This window comes from Hylobates moloch, unplaced genomic scaffold (genome assembly GCF_009828535.3).
Source record: "Hylobates moloch isolate HMO894 unplaced genomic scaffold, HMol_V3 SCAFFOLD_5, whole genome shotgun sequence".
NCBI classification, from domain to species: Eukaryota; Metazoa; Chordata; class Mammalia; order Primates; family Hylobatidae; genus Hylobates; species Hylobates moloch.
This window is the reverse complement of record NW_026652280.1, coordinates 28,068,971-28,095,485: the sequence shown is the minus strand read 5'-3', so window position 1 is coordinate 28,095,485 and position 26,515 is coordinate 28,068,971. Positions and strand designations below refer to the sequence as shown.

The 26,515-nt window shown below is 37.9% G+C and overlaps 1 non-coding gene across 1 annotated transcript; it reads left to right on the top strand.

Annotated features, from left to right (window-relative positions):
• The first annotated feature begins 16,549 nt into the window (after nt 1-16,549).
• Nucleotides 16,550-16,651, top strand: LOC116470093 (small nucleolar RNA U13). The gene has a single exon (XR_004248522.1). It is a non-coding gene; the product is annotated as a small nucleolar RNA U13 (small nucleolar RNA).
• The last annotated feature ends 9,864 nt before the right edge of the window (nt 16,652-26,515 follow it).

The following is a 26,515-nucleotide window of genomic DNA, read 5'->3' as shown; positions in this document are numbered from 1 at the left end:
CTATTATACACCAGGTTCTGGTCTAAGTGTTACTGCAATTCTCACAAACCCTAGGATAGTATCCCCATATTACAGATAAGACAACTGAGGCACAGAGAGGTTAAAAAATCTTACTCAGGCTGGGTGCAGTGGCTCATGCCTGTAATCCCAGCACTTTGGGAGGCCGAGGCGGGTGGATCACAAGGTCAGGAGATCAAGACCATCCTGGTCAACATGGTGAAACCCCGTCTCTACTAAAAATACAAAAAATTAGCCAGGTGTGGTGGTGGGTGCCTGTAGTCCCAGCTACTTGGGAGGCTGAGGCAGGAGAATGGCATGAACCCGGGAGGCGGAGCTTGCAGTGAGCCGAGATTGCGCCACTGCACTCCAGCCTGGGTGACAGAGCAAGACTCTGTCTCAAAAAAAAAGAAAAAAAAAAATCTTACTCAATGTCATAAGAAAGCTGGAATTCAAACCAGGAAGTCTAGTTCCAGATTCCATGCTCCTAACCACCACATCTTTTTTTTTTTGAGACAGGTCTCACCCTGTTACCCAGACTGGAGTGCAGTGGCGTGGTCATAGCTCACTGCAACCTCCACATCCCAGGCTTAAGCAATCCTCCTTCCTCAGCCTCCCGAGTAGCTGGGACCACAGGCGCATGCCACCATCCCAGGCAAATTTTTGTATTTTTGGTAGAGACAGAGTTTCACTATGTTGCCCAGACTGCTCTTGAACTCCTGAGCTCAAGCGGTCCACCCACCTCCGCCTCCCAAAGTGCTAGGAGTACAAGGATGAGCCACCATGCCCAGCAGCTGTTTAATTTTTTTATCAATCAGTTTTCTTTTCTTTTCTTTTCTTTTTTTTTGAGACGGAGTCTCGCTCTGTCGCCTAGGCTGAAGTGCAGTGGCACAACCTCGGCTCACTGCAACCTTTGCCTCCTGGGTTCAAGCAATTCTCTGCCTCAGCTTCCTGAGTAGCTGGTACTACAGGCGCCTGCCACCACACCTGGTTAATTTTTTGTATTTTTTGTAGAGATTAGGTTTCACCGTGTTAGCCAGGATGGTCTCGATCTCCTGACCTTGTGATCTGCCCGCCTCAGCCTCCCCATCAATCAGTTTTCTATCTGAAGAAACACATCTATCTATTGCTTACAGTAAAAACTTTTCTCTTGCGTATCTTCCAACATGCCATCTGGATGCATCATCTGGATGAGATGCATACCTTTGTCAACATTTTTGCCAGGTCTTAGATTTGCTCTACCTGATCCTACAGTCATGCGAGCATAACTAGCCTAGCCTGCTAGACCAGTTTGGGAGTACAATTACAGTCTGGTTTATTTTTTTAAAAATAATTAAATTAATTTTTTCGGTGCAAGTGTAATACACTTAAATGATTCAAAAATCTAAAAATATGATAAGATGATACAGTGTGAAATATCTTCCTCCTGCATCCTTCGCCTAGTCTACAGATTCCCTCCACCATGCAAGCAACCTTATCATTTTCTTAAAGCCTACATTAAATATGTATATTAAAATTATTTTGAATATTAAACTTTATTTTGCACTTAACTTCATGTCAGGCACTATGCTAAACACTTTTCATTTAATCTTTCCAGCAATTTAATGAGGTGAGTTTTACTGTTATCCCTGTTTTTCAGATGAAAAAACTGAGGTATAGAATGATACAACTGGGCCAGGCATGGTAGCTCACATCTGTAATACCAGCATTTTGGGAGGCCAAGGGAGGAGGATCATTTGAACCCAGGTGTTAGAGACCAGCCTGGGCGAAACAGGAAGAACCCCTCTCTACAAAAAAATTATCTAGTAAGAAATTAGCCGGGTGTGGTGGTGCACTTCTATGGTCCCAGCTACTTGGGAGGCTGAGGTGGGAGGATTACTTAAGCCTGGGAAGTCGAGGCTGCACTGAACTGTGACTCCAGCCTGGGTGATATTTTGGTTCTGAGGTGTCCGGCTCCAGAGTTCATGCTCTTACCTACTACTGTATACTGTTTCTCCATGCTGAATCTTTTTATGAGAAATATATAAAATATGTGGATTCTTTAAAGTTTATATAGCCCCACGGGAAAATGTTATCTCCATTTCCTAGAGAAAGTAAGACACATACTTGTGTATTTCTTTTGTAAACATCATTATGAGATATAATTTATATTCCATAAAAGTTACCTCTTTAAAATGTATAATTTAATGGTTTACAGTATATTCACACAGTTGCAGAGCCATCACTATGATCTAAGTTTAGAATATTTTCATCATGCCCAAAGAAGCCCTGTCAATTCTTCTGTCAATTCCCCTAACCTTCCCCTCCCCACCCTAGACAGCCACTCTGTCTCTATAGATTTACTTATTTTGGATTTTTCACATTAATGGAATCATATAATATGTAGCCTTTGTACTGAGTTATTTCACTTAGTATAATGTTTTCACAGTTTATATTGTAACATATATCTGTACTTCTTTCGTTTTTTGTGGCTGAATAATATTCCATTGTATGAATACACAACATTTGGCTAACTATTCATCAGTTGATGGATATTTGTGTTATTTCCACTTTGGGTTATTGTGAATAATACTTTTGTGAATGTTTCTATACAGGTATTTGTATAAATATGTTTTCATTTGTCTTGGGAGGAGTGGAATTGCTGGATCATATGGTAACTTTATGTTTAAACTTTTAAGAAATTGCCAGACATTTTATAGTGGCTGCACCATTTGACACTCCTATTAGCAGTATATGAGGGTTCCAATTTCTCCACATACTTGCCAACACTTGTTATTACCCATCTTTTTTATTATAGCCATTCTAGTGAGTGTGAAGTGGTATCTTACATGGTTTTGATTTGCATTGATTAGTGAGATTGAGTGTATTTTTACACATTTATTGGCCATTTGTGTATCTTCTTTGGAGAAATGTCTATTAAAATCCTTTACCCCTTTGAGGCTGGGCACGGTGGCGCACACCCGTAATCCCAGCACTTTGGGAGGCCAAGGTGGGTAGATCACGAGGTCAGGAGATCAAGACTATCCTGGCTAACAGGGTGAAACTCCATCTCTACTAAAAATACAAAAAATTAGCCAGGCGTGGTGGCTCACGGCTGTAATCCCAGCACTTTAGGAGGCCAGGGTGGGTGGATCATGAGGTCAGGAGATCAAGACCATCCTGGCTAACATGGTGAAACCCTGTCTCTACTAAAAATACAAAAAATTAGCTGGGCGTGGTGGCAGGCACCTGTAGTACCAGTTACTCGGGAGGCTGAGGCAGGAGAATGGCGTGAACCCGGGAGGTGGAGCTTGCAGTGAGAAGAGATTGCTCCACTGCACTCCAGCCAGGGTGACAGAGTGAGACTCCATCTCAAAAAAAAAAAAAAAAAAAAACCTTTACCCCTTTAAAAACTGAATTGTCTTTTTACTGGTGACTTTATGATAGTTTTTAGAATACACTCTGGATACCAGATTCTTTATTGTAAACAATATTTGCAGATATTTTCTATCATTCTGCAGGTTTTCTTTTCATGTTCTTGATGGTGTCCTCTGAAGAATAAAAATTCTAACTTCTGATAAAGTCATATTTGTCCTTTTCAAGAAACTCTTGTTTCTTGTGCTTTTGGTGTTACATCTAAGAAACCATTGTTCTATACAAGATCACAAAGATTTGCACCTATGTATGTGTGATGGTTAATACTGAGTGTCAACTTGATTAGACTGAAGGATAGAAACTATTGATCCTGGGTGTGTCTGTGATGGTGTTGCCAAAAGAGATTAACATTTGAGTCACTGGGCTGGGGAAGGCAGATCCACCTTTAATCTGGTGGGCACAATCTAATCAGCTGCCAGGGAATATAAAGCAGTCAGAAAAACGTGAAAAGGAGAGACTGGCGTAGGCTCCCAGGCTACATCTTTCTCCTGTGCTGGATGCTTCCTGCCCTCAAACATCAGACTCCAAGTTCTTCAGTTCTGGGATTCGGACTGGCTCTCCTTGCTCCTCAGCTTGCAGACAGCCTATGGTGGGACCTTGTGATTGTGTAAGTTAATACTTAATAAACTTCCCTTTATATATATATGTATCTATCATATATATGTGCACATAAAATGCAAAAAATCAAGAAGTTTGACAAAACGAAATGCAGGTGAGGATTCGGATTGATGGGAAGTCTTGTGCTTTTTATAGTAGAGTGTTAGTTGATACAACTATATACATATCATATATATGATACAACTATATCATATATATGATATATATATAAAGGGAAGTTTTTTAAGTATTATATATATATATATATATCTCCTACTAGTTTTGTCCCTCTAGAGAACCCTAATACAGTATTCTTCTATGAGTTTTATATTTTAGTTCTTACATTTAGGTCTATGATCAACTTTTATGTGCTGGGATTACAGGCATGAGCCACCGCACCTGGCCTGGAATTGCTTTTTAATTTCATTAGAAACACAATTATTTTGAATTAAAAATTAGTTCATTTTTGTGTGTGGAAGTGGTACACTTTGTTTTGTATATGAATATCCCGTTTTCTCAGAACCATTTGTTGAAAAGACTATTCCTTCTCCATTAAATGGTCTTGGTATCATGGTAGAAAAACAATTGTGTATAAATGTATGGGTTCATTTCTGAATTCTCAATTATACTCTATTGACCTATATGTCTATCATTATGCCAGTAGCATACTACTGTCTTGATTATTTCAGGTGTGTAGCAAGTTTTGTAGTAAATCAGAAAGTGTGAATCCTTCATCTTCATTTTTCTTCAATATTGTTTTGACTATACTGGGTCCCTTGCATTTCTATGTGAATTCCAGGATTAGCTTGTCAGTTTCTTCCAAAAGGCAGCTAGGGTTTTGATTAGGATTGCATTGAAACTGTAGATCAGTTTGGGGAATATTGCCATTTTAACAACATGAATTCTTTAAATCGATGAATTTGGGATGATTTTCTATGTTTTTAGATCTTCTTTAATTTCTTTGAACAATGTTTTGTAGTTTTCAAAGTATATGTTTTGTATTTTTTTTGTTAACTTTATTCCTAAGTGTTTCATTATTTTGGATGTTATTGTAAATGCAATTGCTGCTGCTTCTTTTTTTTTTTTTTTTTCAGAGTTTCACCCTTGTCGCCCAGGCTGGAGTGCAATGGCTCTATCTCGGCTCACTGCAACCTCCACCTCCCAGGTTCAAGTGATTCTCCTGCCTCAGCCTCCTGAGTAGCTGAGATTACAGGTGCCCGCCACCATGTCTGGCTAATTTTTGTATGTTTAGTAGAGATGAGGTTTCACCATATCGCCCAGGGTGCTCTCCAACTCCTGAGCTAAGGTGATCCACTGGCCTCGGCCTCCCAAAGTGCTGGGATTACAGGCATGAGCCACCGCGCCCGGCGTGGAATTGCTTCTTAATTTCATTAGAAACACAATTATTTTGAATTAATTTTTGAATTTATTGAATTTATATTGAATTAAATGTTCAATTCCTGACATGACCTTTTAACAGGCAGTTAATGTTTTCATTCTATGGACTTTCCTTCATTTCCAATTTTCTAATCCGTTGAAATTCTGGTGTGATAATTGTAGAAACAGGTCAGCCCTGATGGTGCTTTTGCAGGTGCTCTATATCTTATTTGAAGGTTAGCCTTGCAGGTTACATTTGACTCTTATAGACCCTGGAATGATGCTTGTGCTTACCCAGGTTCTGCTTGTAGTGCCACAGGCTTGATTGCTGGAGCCTTTTCATTGTTGTTTGAATTTGCATGTTCAGCCATTGCATTTTCAAAGCAGGAATTATGGTGCCAGGCAATCAAGTTTAGAGGTGCTTCTAGCTCTAGCCTGGACCAGAACCCTTAGATTCTTGTGCTGGAACTGGACATCAGCTCAGTCCCATTGGTGAGTTTACTTTTAAGATCCTTTAGGTCTCCTTGGCCAGCAGAACTTGGGTCAGCCAATCCTGATCTACTCTGTTTTTCTTAACTTTGAATTTTGGGGAGCAAGTGTTGAGGTCTTTGTTCCTGTCTTCTTAAAAAGCCTAGAGAAAAATCATTAAACTTGGTGTAACTTCTCCTGCCACAAGTTACACACTGCAAGGGCCTGCCTTTGGTAGAACATTAAAAAAAATCTGTTACAGACATTTCTGGAGCAATGAGTATCTATTAGATAAGAGAGGCCCTTTAAAATTATATTTTGACTAAGGAAGGCCCTTTCCAAGGTGACTTGCTCTATTCAACTAGACAAAGAAGTGGAGCATGGCTTTGGCACCCCCATCACACAATGTAAGGTCTTCCATGTGATAAATCATTCCATTTTATTTTTAAAAATACCATTGCATTGGCTCCGTGCTCTTCAGAGTCTCCAGAGATATCTCCTTGAACTTCAGAGTTGTGCTTGTGTTTGTGAGTGTGACAAGTGGACTTGGAAGTTTGCTCATTCACATTCATTTATCCTACTGTTAAAACTCTCGTGTTTCCTTTTCAAAGAGATGGATTATCTCACCTTTTTTTTTTTTTTTTTTAGTAGTTTTGGCACTCTATGCATTCCATCACATCTTTTTCTTAGACACAATGAAGAGCAGGGCATTTAAAAGTTTACAGAAAACATGCTAAAATAAAATGTAGAGCAGCTTGAAAGGGATTCACTTACTCTAAGTGTACCTGTAGACCATGGTAGCTGAGTTATTGTCATATCATACTTGGTGAGCATATCAGGCTGGCAATCAAAATGCTGAAGCATTGCTTGCAGAAATTAATGGTCATCAATATGGGGTTTGGTCTTTACTGTAGTGTCAAAGTAGGAAGGATCATAAGTTCAGCAGGCTTAAAGCCAGGGTCACCTGTATTAGAATTATATGAAGTATATTTGTAATTGAGAAAGGTTTATTGTACTAATTTTACTAAGATTTATCCTTCCAGTTACATGCAATGTGCATTTCCTTCTATTAATGGCTCTCAGCCAGTCTACTGGAGCAAAAAGAAACCAACTGATTGGCATTGTAAGAAATTACTTATTTTTTCTTTAGGAGGAGAGTAGACATTCTGCATGTCTGATTTATGATTATTTATCATGAAAGATTACTGACTATAAGAGCCCTAAACGAGCCTCCATTTTCTGGGTAAGATTTAGAAGGAACTAAATAGTAGACATGGCAGAGAGTTCACTAGGAAGCACTTCAATGGATGGACTTCCTCTGCCAGGGCTTCATTTGCATATGGGAGGGCACGGACTAGCAGGATGCAGATCAAGCCCTGTTTCGCCTGTGTCTGAGCTCCTCCTTTGGGCCAGCTGCTGTGCTAGGCACTTAACATACATTGAAAAAGAAAACTAAAAGCCACATTTTTCTTTCTTTTAAAAACTGTATATATTTAAAGCATACAATATGATGTTTTGATATACATATACATAGTGAAGTGATTGCCCTATTTTTCTGTTCACAATTTTTCTAGGTCATAATTATGGCTGAACTATTGCTACAAATCTCAATAGATTTAAAGAAAGTAGAAGAGGAAAAGGAAAACTATTAACCCAAGTGACTATGGGAATACAAAGCATCGGGCTAGTTCATTACCTTTTGTCTTAAAGATAAGAGAGGAGGTTAAAGAATATTAACAAACTGATGAACATAAAATGGCAAACAAGAAAGAACATTAGCCAGGTGGCACACATGTCCCTTTAAAATTATACCTATATATATTCTGAATTATTAAATTAAAATTATCACTACTTTATCTGCTATTTTACTGCTGAAATTTCTCACAAATTCATTTGCGAATAAACTCTCCTGTGATGGTCTGCCATTTAAATACACATATTTATTGCTATCTCCTATGAAGTATAATCTTAACCGCAAGGCTATGAATAAGTAAAACTTTACATTTTTGTGAGATACTTTATTTATCCATTTTAAGTTCAAGAAGTAGATGCAATTTATTAGAAAATGTTACAGAAAAGGAATTAATTCACCTCAATTCCAGTGTACATACTGGGATGATTAACTCACTGTTTATGACATAGTCAACTTTATTCTGCCACCTTAATATATCAGGGACAATGGCTGGGCTCAGTGGCTCACGTCTGTAATCCCAGCACTTTGGGAGGCTGAGGCAGGTGCATCACTTGAGGTCAGGAGTTCAAGACCAGCCTGGCCAACATGGTGAAACCCCATCTCTACTAAAAATACAAAAAAATTTGCTGGGTTGGATGGTGGGCACCTATAATCCCAGCTACTCTGGAGGCTGTAATCTCAGCTACTCTGAGGTGGGAGAGTCTCTTGAATCCAGGAGGTGGAGGTTGCAGTGAGCTCAGATTGTGCCACTGCACTCCAGCCTGGGCGACAGAGTGAGACCCTCTCTCTCAAAATAAATAAATAAATAAATAAATAAATAAATACATACATACATACATACATACATACATACATAATACATATGTGTGTGTGTGTGGGGGGGCAATAATTTACTTGTTGGTAGAAGCATGAATGCCCATGTTTTGACTTTTCTTCTTGTGCCCTCTTGAACAAAACAAATTAGTGATTCAGACACATTCATTTCTAACCACATTGCGAAGTTTGTTTTGTTGTCACTTGTATTATTATTTTTAGTCCTCATAACCTACCTGAGAGATAAGTGGCATTATTGCAAGGAAACTATTTCCTGAGGAAACCAAGGTTTAGAGAGCTTAAGCAACTTGTCCAAGGGACTGTAGGCGGTATCAGAGTCAGGAGTCAAACAGATCTGTCTGTCCTAATGACCCAGCTTTCATGTGCCATGCTGCCTTTAACAGCTAGAAAGTTCTGTTAAATTCTCATTAAAGACCTCTACAAGTTTCTGTACTCATAATTCCATTTCCAAGTCTATGGGGTTAAAGTGTCCTTTATAAATAGTGAAACCAGCAGCTTAGATGTAAAGTGTGTAGGTGGTGGAATGTGGTTGTCACCGCTTCTGCTAGGGAGACCAGCAGGATTTGGGGTCTGTTTGTTTACAGGGGTGCCTTTGGTTCACTGCCACGTTGGGGCAGCCATGAAGGTGGTTGAGCATCATGGACGGCATGAACAATCTAATCCCCTGTCAGGATTCAGTTTCCTTCCTAAACCCTGTCTCCTTAGCACTGCTCTTCCCCATCTCTTGATCACCAAGCCCACTGCAAACTGCTGCTGTTCATTTTCTCACTTTCTCGTGCCTGGACTATGTAGGTTTTCTCACTGACTTTTCTACTCCTAACCTTCCTTTTATATTTATCCAAAAACTAATCTTTCTCACAATCAGAACCCATCATATTTTCCCCTTTCTTAAAATCCTTCAATGACTTTATCCTTGCTTTTAGAATGAAGCACCAGCTCCTTAGGTTACTGTACAAAGTTCTTCACAGCCTTTAATCTCAGATCTCTATCCCTTGCCATACACATCTTACTATCCAGACACATCTAAAACACTTGCAGATCTCTGAATGCATTATGTTATTTAACATCTTCATGTCTTCATGTTTCAACTTTTTTTTTTTTCTTTTTGAGACAGAGTCTTGCCCTGTCACCCAGGCTGGAGTGCAGTGGTGTGATCTCTGCTCACTACAGCCTCTGCCTCCTGGGTTCAAGTAATTCTTCTGCCTCAGCCTCCCAAGAAACTGGGATCACAGGTGTGTGCCACCATGCCTGGCTAATTTTTGTATTTTTAGTAGAGATGGGCTTTTGCCATGTTGGCCAGGCTGGTCTCAAACTCCTGGCCTCAAGCAATCTGCCTGCCTCAGCCTCTCAAAGTGCTGGGAATACAGGCATGAGCCACTGCACCCAGCCGACATTTCATCTTCTTTATGGATTTCCTCTGCACTGACCATTGCCTGGACACTTCTCCACTCCGGGGTTTACCACTACCTCAACAGGCTGCTAAAGTGGGTATCTATTTTTGGTTGTCTGGCATCCCCCCACTTCCTTTAGGATGCTGATCCACTACAATAATGGAAGCTGATAATGCTGCCAGTCATAGCATCTGTTTTATTGATTGCAGGGGTGGGTATATGACCCTGGATATAGGTAATCATGCAGCCTTCTTGGACATAATGATTGACCCAGAGTTGAGTATGTGGCCTAAGCCAGGCCAATCTACGTCTTCCCTGGGATTTGTATGCAAACTAGAGACTTTTCCTTGGATCAATAACTTTAAAAATGTCACCCCAGAACCTCTTTTGCCCATTTCTAGACACATGGAGGAGGCTGAAGAATAAAGTTGATGTTGAGAATGAGGCAGAAATGAGAGGTGGAGAAAAAAAAAAGAAATGAGAGGTGGAGAGAGAGGCCTGGTGTCATTGAATCTCTGAGATCTACTCTTATTAGCCACTAGATCTTGGTAAAGTTAATTAATTTCCTTAAGTTTCATATTTTTAATCTATAAAATGGGTAAAATACATGTAATACTAGCTACCTGATAGGGTTCTTATAAAGGTTATGCAAAATAACACATATGAAGTGCTTGGTACACTGCTTAGCATAGAGTGAATGCTCAATAAATGTTAGTAGTGACTGTTGTCATAACTAAAGTTGGGAGAGAGTGTCCTCTTTCTTATTAGTAGTGAACCAGGGCTTCCCAGTCGGTATTTAGGCCTATTTATCACTGACTATGGGCTAATTTGGGGACCATTTCTTTTTCCCCAGTATCTTCTTGGCCTATCGATCAGGCTAGTAACCATTTTAAAATGACTCACCTTATTCACCTTTACTTCAGTAGCTTTAGACATTTAAATAACTTAAATGTTAGTAAAAATATTTTGAGAACATTTGTATTTAATTGTAATGATGTTTAAGTATTTAAACTACTACAGTGCATGCAGAGATGGATCAGTGAAGATGCTTTTTCCATTACTGGAAATCTAATACATGGCAATGCAAAATAATTTTGATGGTCTCAAGCACTAAATTACTAAGTGGGTATATTATAGTGAAGATACATGTAACAAGGGCATTCTATACCAGATCAGCCCACTCAGCAAAATTGCTCCAAGAAGTTGCAATATTTGTGTCTTATTAAAAGACTGACTTCATATCAATTTTTATGGGAAATTGATACACATTCTTTCTTGGTGTCCTCTTAAGATCCATATGAATTGTATAATATTTTAAAGTGGGTGGCCAGTAACCTCATTTCATTTCTCCTGTGTCTCTGACCTAGCTCTTAAAAAAATGCAGCATCAGCATCTCTCTTCTTTTTTCCTTTAGCTTGTCTGTGATTTAAGCATAATTCCCCCCGAAATCCATTTGTGAAGTAGGGCATGGGGATACATTAATGATTTCTGCTACTCATTGTAAATTTTGGCCTGAGATTGACCTATTTAGCCTGCCTTCAGAAACACCATCATTGGAAAACATTTAAGAGCAGTCTTGATGATGGAAAAGTAATAGAAGACTCCTATACAATATGAGAGAGCCTGGGTCCTAGTCTTGTTTCTACCATTTGCTGTGTGACCTGGGGTAAGTCCCTCTCCTTTCTGGGTGTCATTTTCCTCATCTATAAAATGAGAAGGCTTTAGTAGATGCTATCTAATATCCATAACACAGGTGCAATTTATGGCCTAAAGGTGACTTCAATATTTCAGAGTCAATATGAAATCTGAATTGCTCACCCTTTTCCATGTTTAACTCAACAGAAGGCTTGACTGTGGCTGAAGGATCCACTTTCAATCTTACTCATATGGTTTTTGGCAGGTCTCAGTTTCTTTTTAGCTGTTGGCTGGAGACTTCAGTTCCTTATCACATTGGCCTGTCATAGGAGAGAGAGAGGGAGAGAGAGAGAGAGAGAGAGGTGTGAGAGAGAGAGAATGAACATGAGATCTTAAGACTGAAGTCACTGCCTTTTTATAACCTATTATAGGAAGTGACAAAGCATTATTTTGCTGATTGCGATTGGTCACACTGGCCAATCCTGGTACAATGTGGGAGGCAGAGGTCACTGGGGGCTATTTTGAAGGCTAGATATCACACTGTGAGCCTTTAGATATCCAACTTCTTTGAGCCTCACCTTCCCTTCTATTTAATGGGAACAAAATTACTGTCTAGAGATGTTGACTTCATAGGGTTTTACTGAGGATCTAGTGGAATGATAGATGAAAAAACCCTTTACAACTATAAAATACGTTGGGTAAAAAATTTGATGTCATAGATCTGGAGGGGAGATCTGAAAGTCAAAGAGAGGGAAGAATTACAGTCTTATAAAGGGAGAAACATGGGTTCTCTTAGGTCACAAACCCTTTCCCCCACCACACACCTCTAAGCTCCCCTAGGGCTTGACTAATTGAGACCATATGGAGTTTGGGGTTAGTTTGTTTATTTATTTACTTATTTTTTTGCATAATAAGCTTTTTGTTTCCAAGAAAAATAACTGAAAAAGTGAGTTTCAATACAAGGTTTGAAAAGTTTGGAGACATTAACGTGTTCTCACCATACAACTTGTTAACTGGTCAATTGTCCATGAATTAAAATAATACGGACTCAATTTTACTGAAATGATACATAGCTTGGAAAAACATTTTGGGTTGCACTGAATTTGAGGAAATTGAATGGTGCAATCTAATAAAAATTGCCTTGTGTCCTCAGCTCACATAACCTATTGAGGTCAGAATCAAGGACCATCTACAGGCAAAATGTTCCTGTCTACACACTGGCTGGTCTCATTTCTCATTTGCACATATTGAGCCACATCTTGACAGCTGTTGCTACACAAATAGGATTCATAATGGAGATGAGAACCCATTGCTGAGAGTGTAATGTCTGAGGTCCTCTGTTGAGCCTGCAACACATCCCTCTGTGTTACAGCAGAAGGACCCCATCCCCTCCCTGCATGAACAGATATATAGCAGAAGGACCCCATCCCCTCCCTGCAGGGACAGATATACTACAGCTCTATATAGAACAGTGGTGGGGTTGGTCGAATGCCTTATGACACACATGCTTAAGCAGAATAAAGGGGTACACACTGAGTCTGAAACAGGGCAAAGCATTCCCACACAAGGTGATATGTCCAGTGCAGCCTGTAAGGACTCCTTTTCTCTTTGTAAGGAAGGGTTTTAGGCCCAAGTCCAGTTCTTGCACAGCCCAGAAGAGGTTGAAATGCTGTGCACATAGACTGCTTTTCCCAACGACTTTATTTCCTCAGACCAGCTTCCTTAAAGCAGGACACATATGCATGGGAAACCCTGGGCTCCAATCCTTACAGCAGAAAATGGGGACTCTGTCCCAGGTTCATTTAAAAAGCACCAAAGGACGGTGATTGATCTTGCTTGTTATAAACGTCCACCCGTGGTCCTTGTGCTTTAAAGAAGGCAGTTTCATACTGGTGGCTTGGCCCTAGTCTCTTTTTTTTTTTTTTTTTTTTGAGACGGGGCTAGCTCTGTCACCCAGACCACAGCACAATGCCGTGATCATAGTTCACTGCAGCCTCAGCCTACTGGGCTCAAATGATCCTCCTGCATCAGCATCCTTAGTAGATTGGACTACAGGTACATGCCACTACCCCCAGCTAATTTTTAAATTTTTAGTAGAGACGAGGTCTTGCTATGTTGCCCAGGCTGGTCCTGAAATCCTGGACCCAAGTGATTCTCCTGCCTCAGTCTCCCACAGTACTGAGATTACAGGAATGAGCCACCATGCCTGGTGACCCTAGTCTCTTGTAGAAGTGACTCATGCTATTCCTATGGGAGAGTAGAGGAAGATAATTATGAATGAAGTGTTACATCAAAAGTGGATCATAGAGGTCCCTGAATATCAGGTGAAAATGTTAGATTTTTCAGGAGACACAGAACCATGTGAGATATTTGACCAGGGAAGTGACATGATCAGAACTGAGTTTAGGAAGTTTAGTTTGATAAGATTGAACAGCAAGTAGAAGGGATGGGTAATGGTGAAGTGGGTAATTTTGCTAAAATATCCATTCTGTTCAAACAACTAAAATAGCTGGAAAATCTAAAAATCATTTTCTTTTATGTGACAGAGAATGAAAAAGGTAGTCAGGAACTATGGGCTAAGCTCTCGGTGGAGATGAGAAACTAGAGAGATGAGATCATCATCCAAGACTACTTTGTTCTTGAGGGCATTTACTGAACTTGAAAAGATACATTCTGTGAGTTGTTTTTCCTCTTGGCTGTCAGCTCCATTTCATCTCTTTGCTTTGTATCTCAGGGCAACAAGCCTGAAAACTACTTTTCCCAGACTTTCTTGCCAGCTGAGTTCTAGTTAGGTTCTGGCAATGGGAAACACTAGAGGAAGACTGAAAATAGAAGAAAGGGACGAGAATATAACAGTGAACCTGGACTGAGAAAGTAGCAATCTGTCCTGCCATTCAACAGGCTAGGGCAACAGCCACAGATAAAGACTTGATGGGTCCTGGATTCTTAATGTTTTTCTCTCTAGTTCCAGAAAACTGCCAAAGTGTAAAGTTAATGGGAAACAATATTTCTCTAAGGCCATGCTGCAGTTGTATAGTGTCATAATACCTTCTTTAAATCACCACTGCTTTCCTACTCATTGGAAAATACCTTTTCCTAAAATCATTTGTGGTTTGAAATTATATCTGTAAGAATAAAATGCATCTCAGTTTTGCCTGAAGGATCTGAGCCTCTTTGATATAGAGAAGCAAACTTGATATCCAATCTGTATGCTGAGTTTCAGATAAGTGATTTCTAGACACAACATACCACATATATCTTAACTTTTTAGTTTCGAAGGAAACAGGACTCTGATCCACTTTGTAGTCCAGATATGATATTGACCCTTTACACACAGCCTTGTTTTGCTTTGAGCCTATTCAAACACTGCTTCACTTTAATTTCATCTAAACTCTACACTTCCCCCAAATCCTGTAATAACGCTATCTTTCCTGGTGTTTGCTGAGATGCTCCATGTTTCCTCTGGTGTTTCCCTCGTTACAACAGCCTCATAAATCTGTCTTTGTAGAACTATGGCATTGCCCTTGTGGTCTTAGGTTGATTGGACGAGGAGAGAAAAAAGCCATTTTTCCACTTCTGACAGTGACTTATTGTAGGCTCCAACAACTTTGGTGTTGGTTTCTGCAGCACTGATGGGGTTAACTCCTGAGCTTCTTAGAAGTGGTAGGTCATTTTCAGTAGCGGTGCCAGGAGCAGTGGCAATCATGTGGGCTGGTGGACTACAACCCAGGGGATAAGGTGGCGTCTTGATCTCCGGGTGATACTTCCTTTCCCTTTCACTTCTCCAGTTCTTGCAACATTTTTACTACCAATTCTCTGATTATAAACAACTAAATCCTTCTCTGCTAGAAATATAGGGTGGTTTCATTTTTCTCAATGGTCACTAGCTGATACAGTATCTGAGGTTCTGAGCTGCACTTTGGCAGCTTTCTGAGACCAGAGAGAAAAATAAGAATTCAGAACCTGGCCGGGCGCGGTGGCTCAGGCCTGTAATCCCAGCACTTTGGGAGGCCAAGGCGGGCGGATCACGAAGTCAAGAGATTGAGACCATCCTGGCCAACATGATGAAACCCCGTCTCTACTAAAAATACAAAAACTAGCTGGGCGCGATGGTAGCCGCCGGTAGTCCCAGCTACTGGGGAGGCTGAGGCAGGAGAATGGCGTGAACCCGGGAGGCGGAGCTTGCAGTGAGCCGAGATCGCACGACTATACTCCAGCCTGGCGACAGAGCGAGACTCCATCTCAAAAAAGGAAAAAAAGAAAAAAAAAAAAAAGAATTCACAACCCATCAAGGATTTCACCCTGGTAAGTAGGAGTTAATCAGGAATAAAACAGCTCCCACAACTGAGCTTCCAGTCCTCTGGGTAGATCACAAAACCCCAAGCCTTGAAATTGGATTAAGATGGTCCTGGTCGACTTAAGCCCTCTAGGCTTCTTAAATTAATCAGTTTTGGAAAATTCCCTATCTTATATTCTCAAATATTGCTTTTGCTTCTCTTTTGGGAATAACAATTAATTGTGCGTTGCATATTCTCATTGCATATTCTATGTCTTTTACCTACTTCTCTGTATTTTCCATCTTTTTGTCTGCTGTCCATACTTCATCTTGATAGATTCTTTTGACCTAATTTTTAGTTTAATAATTCTGCTGTATCTAATTTGGGATTAAAGCCATCCATTGCATTCTTAACTTTTGTTATTGCCTTTTTCCCCAATTCTAGAACTTCCAGCTTTTTTTTCAAGTTTGTTACCACTTTTTATAGTTGCTAGTTGTTTGCTTTTGAATTTTTAAAAATTTGACTTTATCGGCATTTTACATTTCTATACTTTTAATAATATGCTTAAAATACATAAATCAAAAATTGATAGAACTACAAAGAGAAATGGACAAGTCTGTAATTATAGTGGGATAAGATGAAATACCTCTGTCAGTAATTGATAGAAGCAGCAGACAAAAATTATTAATAATGTGGACAATTTGAACAGCATGACTAACAAAACTACTTAATGTCCACATATAGAGGTCTGCAGTCAACAACCATAGAATGCATATTATTTTTCAAGCTCACACAGAGTATGAAGATGTTGGTTCTTCCAAATGCATCTGAAGATTCAGTGCAATCCCAGTCAAACTACCAGGCAGATCCTTTTGTAGTTCGTAAGTGATGACTGGGTTTTCACCCTCATGCATGAGGTGTGCCTCCCTCAAACCTTGTTATGATGTAGGCACATTAACCATCTGACATGAAAACAAAACAAACTACCAGTCAGGTATTTCCCAGGACCTGACAAGCTTATTCTAAAATTAACCTAAAAATACTAATATTAAAAGACTGAGAATAGTTAAGACACCCTTGAAGAAAAATAGATACTAAAATTAAAGACAGAATAATTAAGACATCTTTGAAGGAAAAAAAAAAAAGCTTGAGAAAAATTGGCCTACTCACTATCAAGACTTGTAAATTTATAATGATTAAGATAGTGTGATATTGGCATGAAGACTGAAAAATAGACAAATGGGACAGGAGACATAAGCCAAGTATTTATTTATATGTATATATTGGTATATAAATATATATAAATATTGGGAAAAGGCTATCTTTTCAATAAATAATGCCAGGACAATTTGATATCCATAAAGGAAAAAATGAAATAGGACCCTTTTCTCACACTATATATAAAAGATAATTCTAGGTAGTCAGTAGACCTAAGTGTGAATGGCAAAGTGGAAAAGCTTTTAGAAGGTAATACAGGTGAATGCCTTCAAGACTTCAGGGTGTGGAAAAACAAGACTCAGAAAGCTCTAACTTTAAAATAAAGGATTGGTGTATTTGTTTTTAAGACAATATTAACTACTTTTATTTATATATTTTAGTAATTATTGATTTTCATTAATATTGTTTTAATTGATAAATCCCAATATACATTTATGGGGTACAATGTGGTGTTCTGATACATGTATACAAAAAGGAATTACTAAATCAGTCTAATTAGCATATCTAGCACCTCTGTTTTTGTGGTGAGACATTTGGAATTTACTGTCTTAGGTTTTTTGAAATGTGTAATACATTATTATATAATGTGCAATAGACCTCAAAAACTTATTCTTCCTGTTTAACTGAAACTTTGTACTCTTTGACCAATATCTCCCTATTCCCTCCTTACTTCCCTGCACCTCCCAGCCTCCAGTAACCATCATTCTATTCTCCGCTTCTGTGAGTTTGCCTTTTTTAGATCCCACATAAGTGAGTGTCTGTCTTTCTGTGCCTACCTTATTTCACTTAACCTAATGTCTTCCAGGTTCATCCATGTTGTTGAAAATGATGGGATTTCCTTCTTTATAGGGTTGAGCAGCAATCCATTAGGTGTGTATATCACATTTTCTTTATCCATTTATCTGTTGACAGATGCCTAGGTTGATTGCATGTCTTGACTATTGTAAATAATGCTGCAATGAACATGGGAGTACAGGTAGCCCTTAGACATTGATTTAAGTTCCTTTGGATATATACCCAGCAGTGGGATGGCTGGATCATTTGGTTGTTCTATTTTAAGTTTTTTGAGGAACTTCCATACCATTTTACAGAATGGCTATATTAATTTATATCCAGTAATAGGGTACAAGGGTTTCTTTTTCTTCACATCCTTGCCAATGTTTATCTTTCCTCAGTTTGGTAATAGCCATTCTCACAGGTGTGAGATGATAGTTCATTATGGTCTTAATTTGCATTTCTCTGATGATTAGTGATGTTGAGCATTTTTTTCATGAACCTGTTGGCCATTTGTATGTCTTCTTTTAGGAACTATATATTCAGATCCTTTGCCCATTTTTAAAATTGGGTAATTAGTTTTCTTGCTATGGAGTTGTTAACCTCTTGCCAGGTGCATGATTTGCAAATATTTTCTCCCATTCTGTGGATTGTCTCTTCCTTCTATTAATTGTTTCATTTGCTATGCAGTAGTTTTTAGTTTGATACTATCCCACTTGTCTATTTTTGCTTTTGTTGCCCGTGTTTTCAGATATATATATAAAAATTACTGCCCGGGCCAATGTTGTGGAGCATGTTTTCTTCTAGTAGTTTTATAGTCTCAGGTCTTATATTTAAGTCTTTAGTCTATTTTGAGTTGGTTTGTGCACATGGTATGAGAAAAGGATCTAATTTCACTCTTCTGTATGTGGATATACAGTCTCCCAACACCGCTTATTGAGGAGACTGTCTTTTTCCCATTGTATATTCTTGAAACCTATGTCAAAAATCAATTGGCCATAGATGTATGGGTTTATTTCTGGGCTCTCTAAAGGATTAATATATTAGACTACATTAAAATTAAGATATTTTGCTCACCAAAATACAAACAATGAGAGGCAAACAGCAAACCACAAGATGGGAAAATATGTTTGTAACATATTTTTATTTGTCATGTAACAAATAAAAGGTTTATATCTAGAATATATTTTAAAACTTCTTCAAATTAATAGTAAAAATACATGTTATCTAATGGAGAAATGGGAAGTGACTTAAATAAGCATATTACAAATAGGGTATCTAAATGACCAAGTAATGTATGAAAAGATATATATGCTTATTATTACTCAGGGAAATGCAAATTGGAACATTGATAAGATAACACTATGTACTTATCAGATTGGCTAGAATGAAAAAGTTCAACAATCCCAAGTGCTAGAAAGGGTGCTCAAAGACAGAAGCTGCCGTTTATTGCTGACAAGAGTAAATTGGTATGCTGCTTTTAGAAAACAGTCTTTGCAGTGAGTAGAAGATGCCCATACCTATTGACTATACCTATACTCCTTGACATGTGCCCTATAGAAGGGTAGGCTTAGGTGTATCAGGATTCATATTCACAAATGTCCATAGCAGCGTTGCTCATAATTGTCAAAAAGCAGAAACAATCCTTATGTCTATCGGCATTAGAATGGATAGATCAGTTGTGTTATATCCATATGGAATGCAATGCAGCACTAAAATGAAGGAATTATAGCTATCTATAGTCATATAGCTTATTTTAAAAAGATAATATTGAATAAAATGAGCCAGATACAGAAATAAATGTATGAATTCTTCCATGTAAAGTTCCAAAACAAAAAGATTAGTGTATTGGGGATACAGACTGAAATGGCAAACTAATAGAGCAAAGGAAGGAAGTGGTTATTTTAAAAGTTAGGTTAATGGTAACCTTTAAGGTAGAGGAAGTATTGTGATTGGAAGGGAGCTGGCCATGTTCTGTTTCTTCACCTGGAGGTTGTTATATATGGCTTCCTTAAGCTGTACATTTGTATTTTATTTATTTATCTGTTCATGTGTTATATTTCATAATAAAAAATTAAGAAGCACTGCTTGGGAAAGGTTGAGACTAGAGACAGGAAGGCCAATTCATATATTGCTGTAATAGTCTAGGTATAGGTGGAGCAGGGTGGTGGTGGTGAGAACAGGATTGCAAATGTCATTATTTTACCTATGAATCTGTCTATTTCTGCCCACTGTAAAGGGGCGTTTTGATTTTAAAACATATTTCTGTAAATGTCAGTACCTTAAAGGATAGTCTGTTTATAAATTGAGCCCAGTTATTTAGGATTCCCTTGTTAATGTCAATTGAGAGAGGTATTGGCTTTGCCTATCAGCAGGTAAATTCTAAGACATTTCAAAGCTTGCGTAGAGTATAAGGTTTTCTCAGGTATTGATAAACTGGAAAGTTATAAACAGAAAGACATGGTTTGTTTCTGCTATCAAGGTCTGCCACAATAATGCGTGCTGGGGAAGCAGTGATCCAAGTGAATCCCTTGCTTCTCTCATTGCCCTGAGCTAAGTGATCCAAGAACATTATCTCTACCACAGGCATCTCAAGTCAAAGGTGTGCCTGTGGATGTTAGATGCTCAGGATTAGAAGGTGATCAGAAGGATAAAAGACTCTTGATTTGTTCTGCTGTTTTATACATGGTCTATATAACATCTTATGTGTACTTGTTTTTTTTCAGTTTCTTTTCCTCTATTGTTAGCCTGTGGGAAATTCAAAAACAAATTTGCGCCCAAAATAGTACTTTGCAGCATATCTTTTACATATTAAAATGATCTGTGGCTTTTTCTTTTCTATTTATTCCAGTTTCTGTTTTTTAAAAAATTAATAGATGTTATTTTCTTTAGAACAGTCTTAGATTTATAGAAAAATTGAGCAGAAAGTACAGAGTTCCTGCATATCCCCTTCCCTCCCACACTTTCCCCTATTATTAACATCTTGCACCTGTGTGATAACTTTGTGTTAATTGGTGAGCCAAGATTGATATATTATTATTAACTAAAGTTCATAGTTTATACCTGATATGGTTTGGCTCTGTGTCCTCACCTGAATCTCATCTCGAATTGTAATCTCTGCATATCAGAGGAGGGGCCTGGTGAAAGGTCATTGCATCATGGGGGTGGATTTCCTCCTTGCTGTTTTTGTGATATTGAGTGAGTTCTCATGAGATCTGATGGTTTATAAGTGTGGCACTTGCCCATTTCCTCTCCTACTGCCATGTAATATGTTGCTTTGCTTCCCTTTTGCCTTCTGCCATGATTGTAAGTTTCCTGAGGCCTTCCCAGCCATATAGAGCTGAGTCAATTAAACCTCTCTTTTTCTTTATAAATTACCCAGTCTCAGGTAGTTCTTTATAGCAGTGTGAAAATGGACTAATACAATACCAACAGTTCAATTTTGGGGTTTTGACAAATGTAAAATGACATGTATTCACCATTACAATATCATACAAAACAATATCACTGCCTAAAAATCTCCTGTGTTCTACCTAGTCAATGATCAATGATGTGGAGCATCTCTTCACAGGCTTATTTGCTATCTGTATGTCTTCTTTGGTGAAGTATCTGTTCAGAATTGTTGCCTATTTTTAAGTTGGGTTGTTTGTTTTCTTATTATTGAGTTTTAAGAATTCATTGTATATTTTGGTTCTTTATCAAATATATGTTTTGCAAATATTTCCTCCCAATCTGTGGCTTGTCTTTTTATTCCTTTAATTTTGTCTTTTCTAATAGATCAATGGAACAGCATAGAGGACCCAGAAATAAACTTGCACACTTACAACCAGCTGATCTTTGACAAAGTTAAGAAAAATAAACAATGGGGAAAGGGCACCTTATTCAATAAGTGGTACTGGGAAAACTGGTTAGCCCTATGCAGAAGAATGAAACTGGACCCCTACCTCTTACCACATACAAAAATTAATTAAAGATGGATTAAGACTTAAATGTAAGACCTCAAACTTTAAAAATCCTGGAAGAAAGCCTAAGAAATACTCTTCTGGATATTGGCTTAGGCAAAGAATTTAAGTCTTCAAAAGCAAACACAACAATAACAAATATTGACAAGTAGGACCTAACTAAATGAAAGAGCTTTTGCATAGCAAAAGAAACTATCAACAAGGTAAAGAGATAACCTACAGAATGGGGGGAAAGCTATGCATCCGACAAAGGACTAATATCCAGAATCTATAAGGGACTTAAAACAATCAACAAGAAAAAACAAACAACTACATTAAGAAGTGGGCAAAGGATATAAACAGAAACGTCTCAAAAGAAGGCATACAAGCAGCCAACAGACACATGAAAAAATACTCCACATCACTAATCATCAGAGAAATGCAAATCAAAACCACAATGAGATACCATCTCACACTAGTCAGAATGGCTATTATTAAAAACTCAAAAAAACAACAGATGTCAGTAAGGTTGCAGAGAAAAAGGAATGCTTACACACTGTTGGTGGGAATGTAAATTATTCTGTCCTCTGCGGAAAGCAATTTGAAGATTTCTCAAACAAGTAAAAATAGGGCCGGGCACGGTGGCGCACGCCTATAATCCCAGCACTTTGCGAGGCTGAGGCAGGTGGATCACCTGAGGTCAGGAGTTCAAGACCAGCCTGGCCCACATGGCGAAACCCCATCTCTACCAAAAAATACAAAAATTAGCTGGGTGTGGTGGCAGGCACCTGTAATCTTAGCTCTTCAGGAGGCTGAGGCAGGGAGAATTGCCTGAATCTGGGAGGCGGAGTTGCAGTGAGCCAAGATCATACCACTGCACTCCAGCCTGGGCAACAGAGCAAAAATAAACAAACAAACAAACACCAAACTAAAAAATATAAAAAATAGAACTATCATTCAACCCAGCAATCCCATTACTTGGTGTATACCCAGTATACCCAAAGGAAAACCAATCATTCTATCAAAAAGACATATGCACTCATATATTTATTGCAGCACTATATATATATAGGAGTACTACATATATATATGGGAGTACTATATATATAGGAGTACTATATATATAGGAGTACTATATATAGGAGTACTATATATATAGGAGTAGTATATATATAGGAGTACTATATATAGGAGTACTGTATATATATGTAGGAGTACTATATATACATGTAGGAGTACTATATGTATATATATATAGGAGTACTCTATATATAAGAGTACAATATATATAGGGGTATATATATAGGAGTACTATATATATAGGAGTACTATATATATACACACACATATATATATAGGAGTACAACACAGACATAAAAAAGAATGAAATCGCATCCTTTGCAGCAACATCAACACAGCTAGAGGCCATTATCCTACGTGAATTAACACAGAAACAGAAAACCAAATGCTGAACATTCTCACTTGTAAGTGGGAGCTTAACATTGAGTACGGACAAACATAAAGGTGGAAAAAATGGAGACTGGGGACTTCAAAAGCAGCGAGAGAGGGAGAAGGAAAAGTACTGAAAAACTACCTATTGGGTATTAGGTATTCAGGTGGTGCGTTCAGTAGGAGCCTAAGTAAACCTCAGCATCATGCAATATATCCATGTAAAAAACCTGCACATGTACCCCCTGAATCTATAATAAATGAATAAATGAATGAATAAATAAAACAAAAAGCAGTATCTTTTGTGGAGTAGTAGCTTTTAATTTTAATGAAGTCCAACTTATCAATTTTTCTTTCATGGATTGTGCTTTCAGTATTTTATCTAAAAAGTCATTGGCAAACATAAGGCTACCTAGATTTACTCTTATGTTTTCTTCTAGGAGTTTTATAGCTTTGCATTTACACTTAGGTCTGTGGTCAATTTTGAGTTAATTTTTGGGAAAGGAGTATGGCCTGGTCTAGATTCTTCTTTCTTCTTCCCTGTAAATGCCCAGTTTTTGCAGCACCATTTGTTTAAAACAGTATCTTTTCTCTATTGAATTGCCTTTGTTCCTTTTTCAAAGGTCAGTTGACTATTATTTGTGTGGGTCTATTTCTGGGTTCTCCATTTTGTTCCATTGATCCATTTGTTCATTTATTTCATCAATACCACACTGTCTTGATTGCTAAAGTAAGTCTTGAATTTGGGTATCATTAGTCCTTTGACTTTGTTCTTTTCCTTCAATATTGTGTTGGCTTTTCTGTGTCTGTTGCCTTTCTGTATAAACTTTAGAATCAGTTTGTCAATATCCACAAAATCACTTGCTAAGATTCTGATTGGGATTGCATTGAATCTATAGATCAAGCTGGGAAAACTAACATCTTGACAATATTGAGTCTTCCTATTGATGAACATGGAATATTTCTTCATTTGTTTAGATCTTTGATTTCTTTCATCAGAGTATTGTAGTTTTCCTCATTATCAGTCTTACAAATGTTTTGTTAAGTATTTCATTTTTTTTGGTGCTTTATAAATGGTATTGTTCTTTTATTTTGAAATTCCAATTGTTTAATAGTAGTTCCTGTGTGTTTTTAAAAATATATATATATCTATTTCATTATCAACCTAAATTACAAAGAGAGGCTCTCTAAAAGAAAAAGAATATTTAATCAGGAATAGTGCATTGTAACAAGAATACATAAGCCATAGTAAGATATGTGCATGTTCAGGGAGGTAAAGAAAGACCATGGTTTTTAAAGGAAAAACGGGGAGGATTACACATTGTTTGAGATAATTAATCTTGGCTATAAGGATCAATAACAAGCTATAAGGATCAATAACAAGGGTGATGCCAGTCCAAGACTGAACAGGCAGTTGCTGGACAGATGCCCTCACAGAACTATTTTTTGTATGGGTAAGGCTGCAATGGTCTTTGTGCAAGGTTGTGGATTTTGCAGTCTTTAGTGATGCTTTTTGTCATCAGGAACTTATGTGTGACAGCCCTCCTCTCATGGCCTTTCCCAGCCCTATGTGTCAGGGTATTTTGTTTGGTTTTTAAACTCAAGTGACTCCATTTTGATTCTGAAAACTTCCACACTATTTTCTAATTGACTGGGGATTGCTAAAGCATTATGTTGAGGAATAACTTCTATACAATGAAACAATCCTTTGAAGTTTGATTGATTTTGATAATTGCATGCAAATTATAAAATCACCACCACACTTCAGATATAACATTGTTCCATTATTCCCCAAAGGTTCCTCATGCCCCGTTACAGTCAATGTCATCCCACTCCCCCGGCTCCAGACAACTGCCGATCAGCTTTCTATCCAGATAGTTTAGACATTTGCAAAATTATTGTTTTGTGTCTGACTTCTTTCACACATTACAATGTTTTTGAGATTCATCCATGTTATTGTATGTATTAGTAATTTCTTCTTTTTTATTGCTCAGTGATATCCCACAGTGTGGTTATACCACAGTTTATCTGTTCACCAGTTGATGGACATTTGGGTTGATTCTAATTTTTTCCCACAAAAAATGAATAGTCCTGTTTTCAGTATTTCTTTCTGTGGACATACATTTTTATTTCTCTTAGAAAAAACCTGGGAATGGATTGCTGGGTCTTGTAGTAGTGTGCAGATGACTTTATGACCCACTGCTATACTTTTCCCAAAGTGGCTAAACAATTTTGTATTTCTGCCAGTAATGTATGAGAATTCCAGTGCTCTATAATCTCACTAACATTTGATATTGTCCGTCTTTTTAACTTCATGAGTTTTAGTGGGTGTGTAGAAATATTTCACTGTAATTGTAGTGACAGTTCCCTGATGTGTAATGATGGTGAGCATTTTTTTCATGTGCTGATTGGCCTTTTGTATACGTTCCTTAAAGTGTCCATTTGAGAATTCTGCTCATTTTTAATTGACTTGGTTGTTTTCTTCCTATGGAAATTTTTTTAATTCAGAAGAGTCTTGCAATAATACTATTCTTTAGATTAGACATGATAACACAATCCGTCTTAAAAGCACTTAGATTTTCATTATTTACGGGGTATGAATATCATAGTTTTGTCCATTTTAATACACCTGAGTTTTGGTGTCTTGATTATCTATGATTTACTTTTTATTTTATTTTATTTTATTATTTTATTTTATTTTATTTTATTTTATTTTATTTTATATTTTATTTTATTTTATTTTATTTTATTTATTTTTTGAGATGGAGTTTTGCTCTTGTTGCCCAGGCTGGAGTGCAATGGCGTGATCTTGGCTCACTGCAACCTCCACCTCCCAGATTCAAGAGATTCTCCTGCCTCAGCCTTCCAAGTAGCTGGGATTACAGGCATGCACCACCATGCCCAGCTAATTATATATTTTTAGTAGAGACAGGGTTTCTCCATGTTGGTCAGGCTGGTCTCCAACTCCTGACCTCAGGTGATCTGCCCACCTTGGCCTCCCAAAGTGCTGGGATTACAGGTGTGGGCCACCGTGCCCGGCCCACATGTTATTTTCTATAGTCAACAAAGTTTATGTTGAATATGAAATGTAATACTTCACCACAGTTGGAAATTTTTTGTTTCTAGAATCACTTGTATTTCTCGTTTTTCAGGGATTTCTGCTTTTTTCAACTTCATCTAGTATATATTGTATTTTGACTAAACGTCTACATAGATATGAAGATTTTCCAGTCCCATTTGTTGAAAAAAATTATCTTTTGTCCTCATTGAACAACTTTGGCATCTTTGTTGAAAATCAATTGACCATATAAGTATATGTCTATTTCTGGAGTCTCCAAAGCTCCATTAATTACATGCCTATCTTTATGCCAATATCACCCTGTTTAATTACAGTAGCTTTATAGTCAGTCATGAAGTTAAATCCCCCAGTTTGATTCTTCTTTTCCAAAA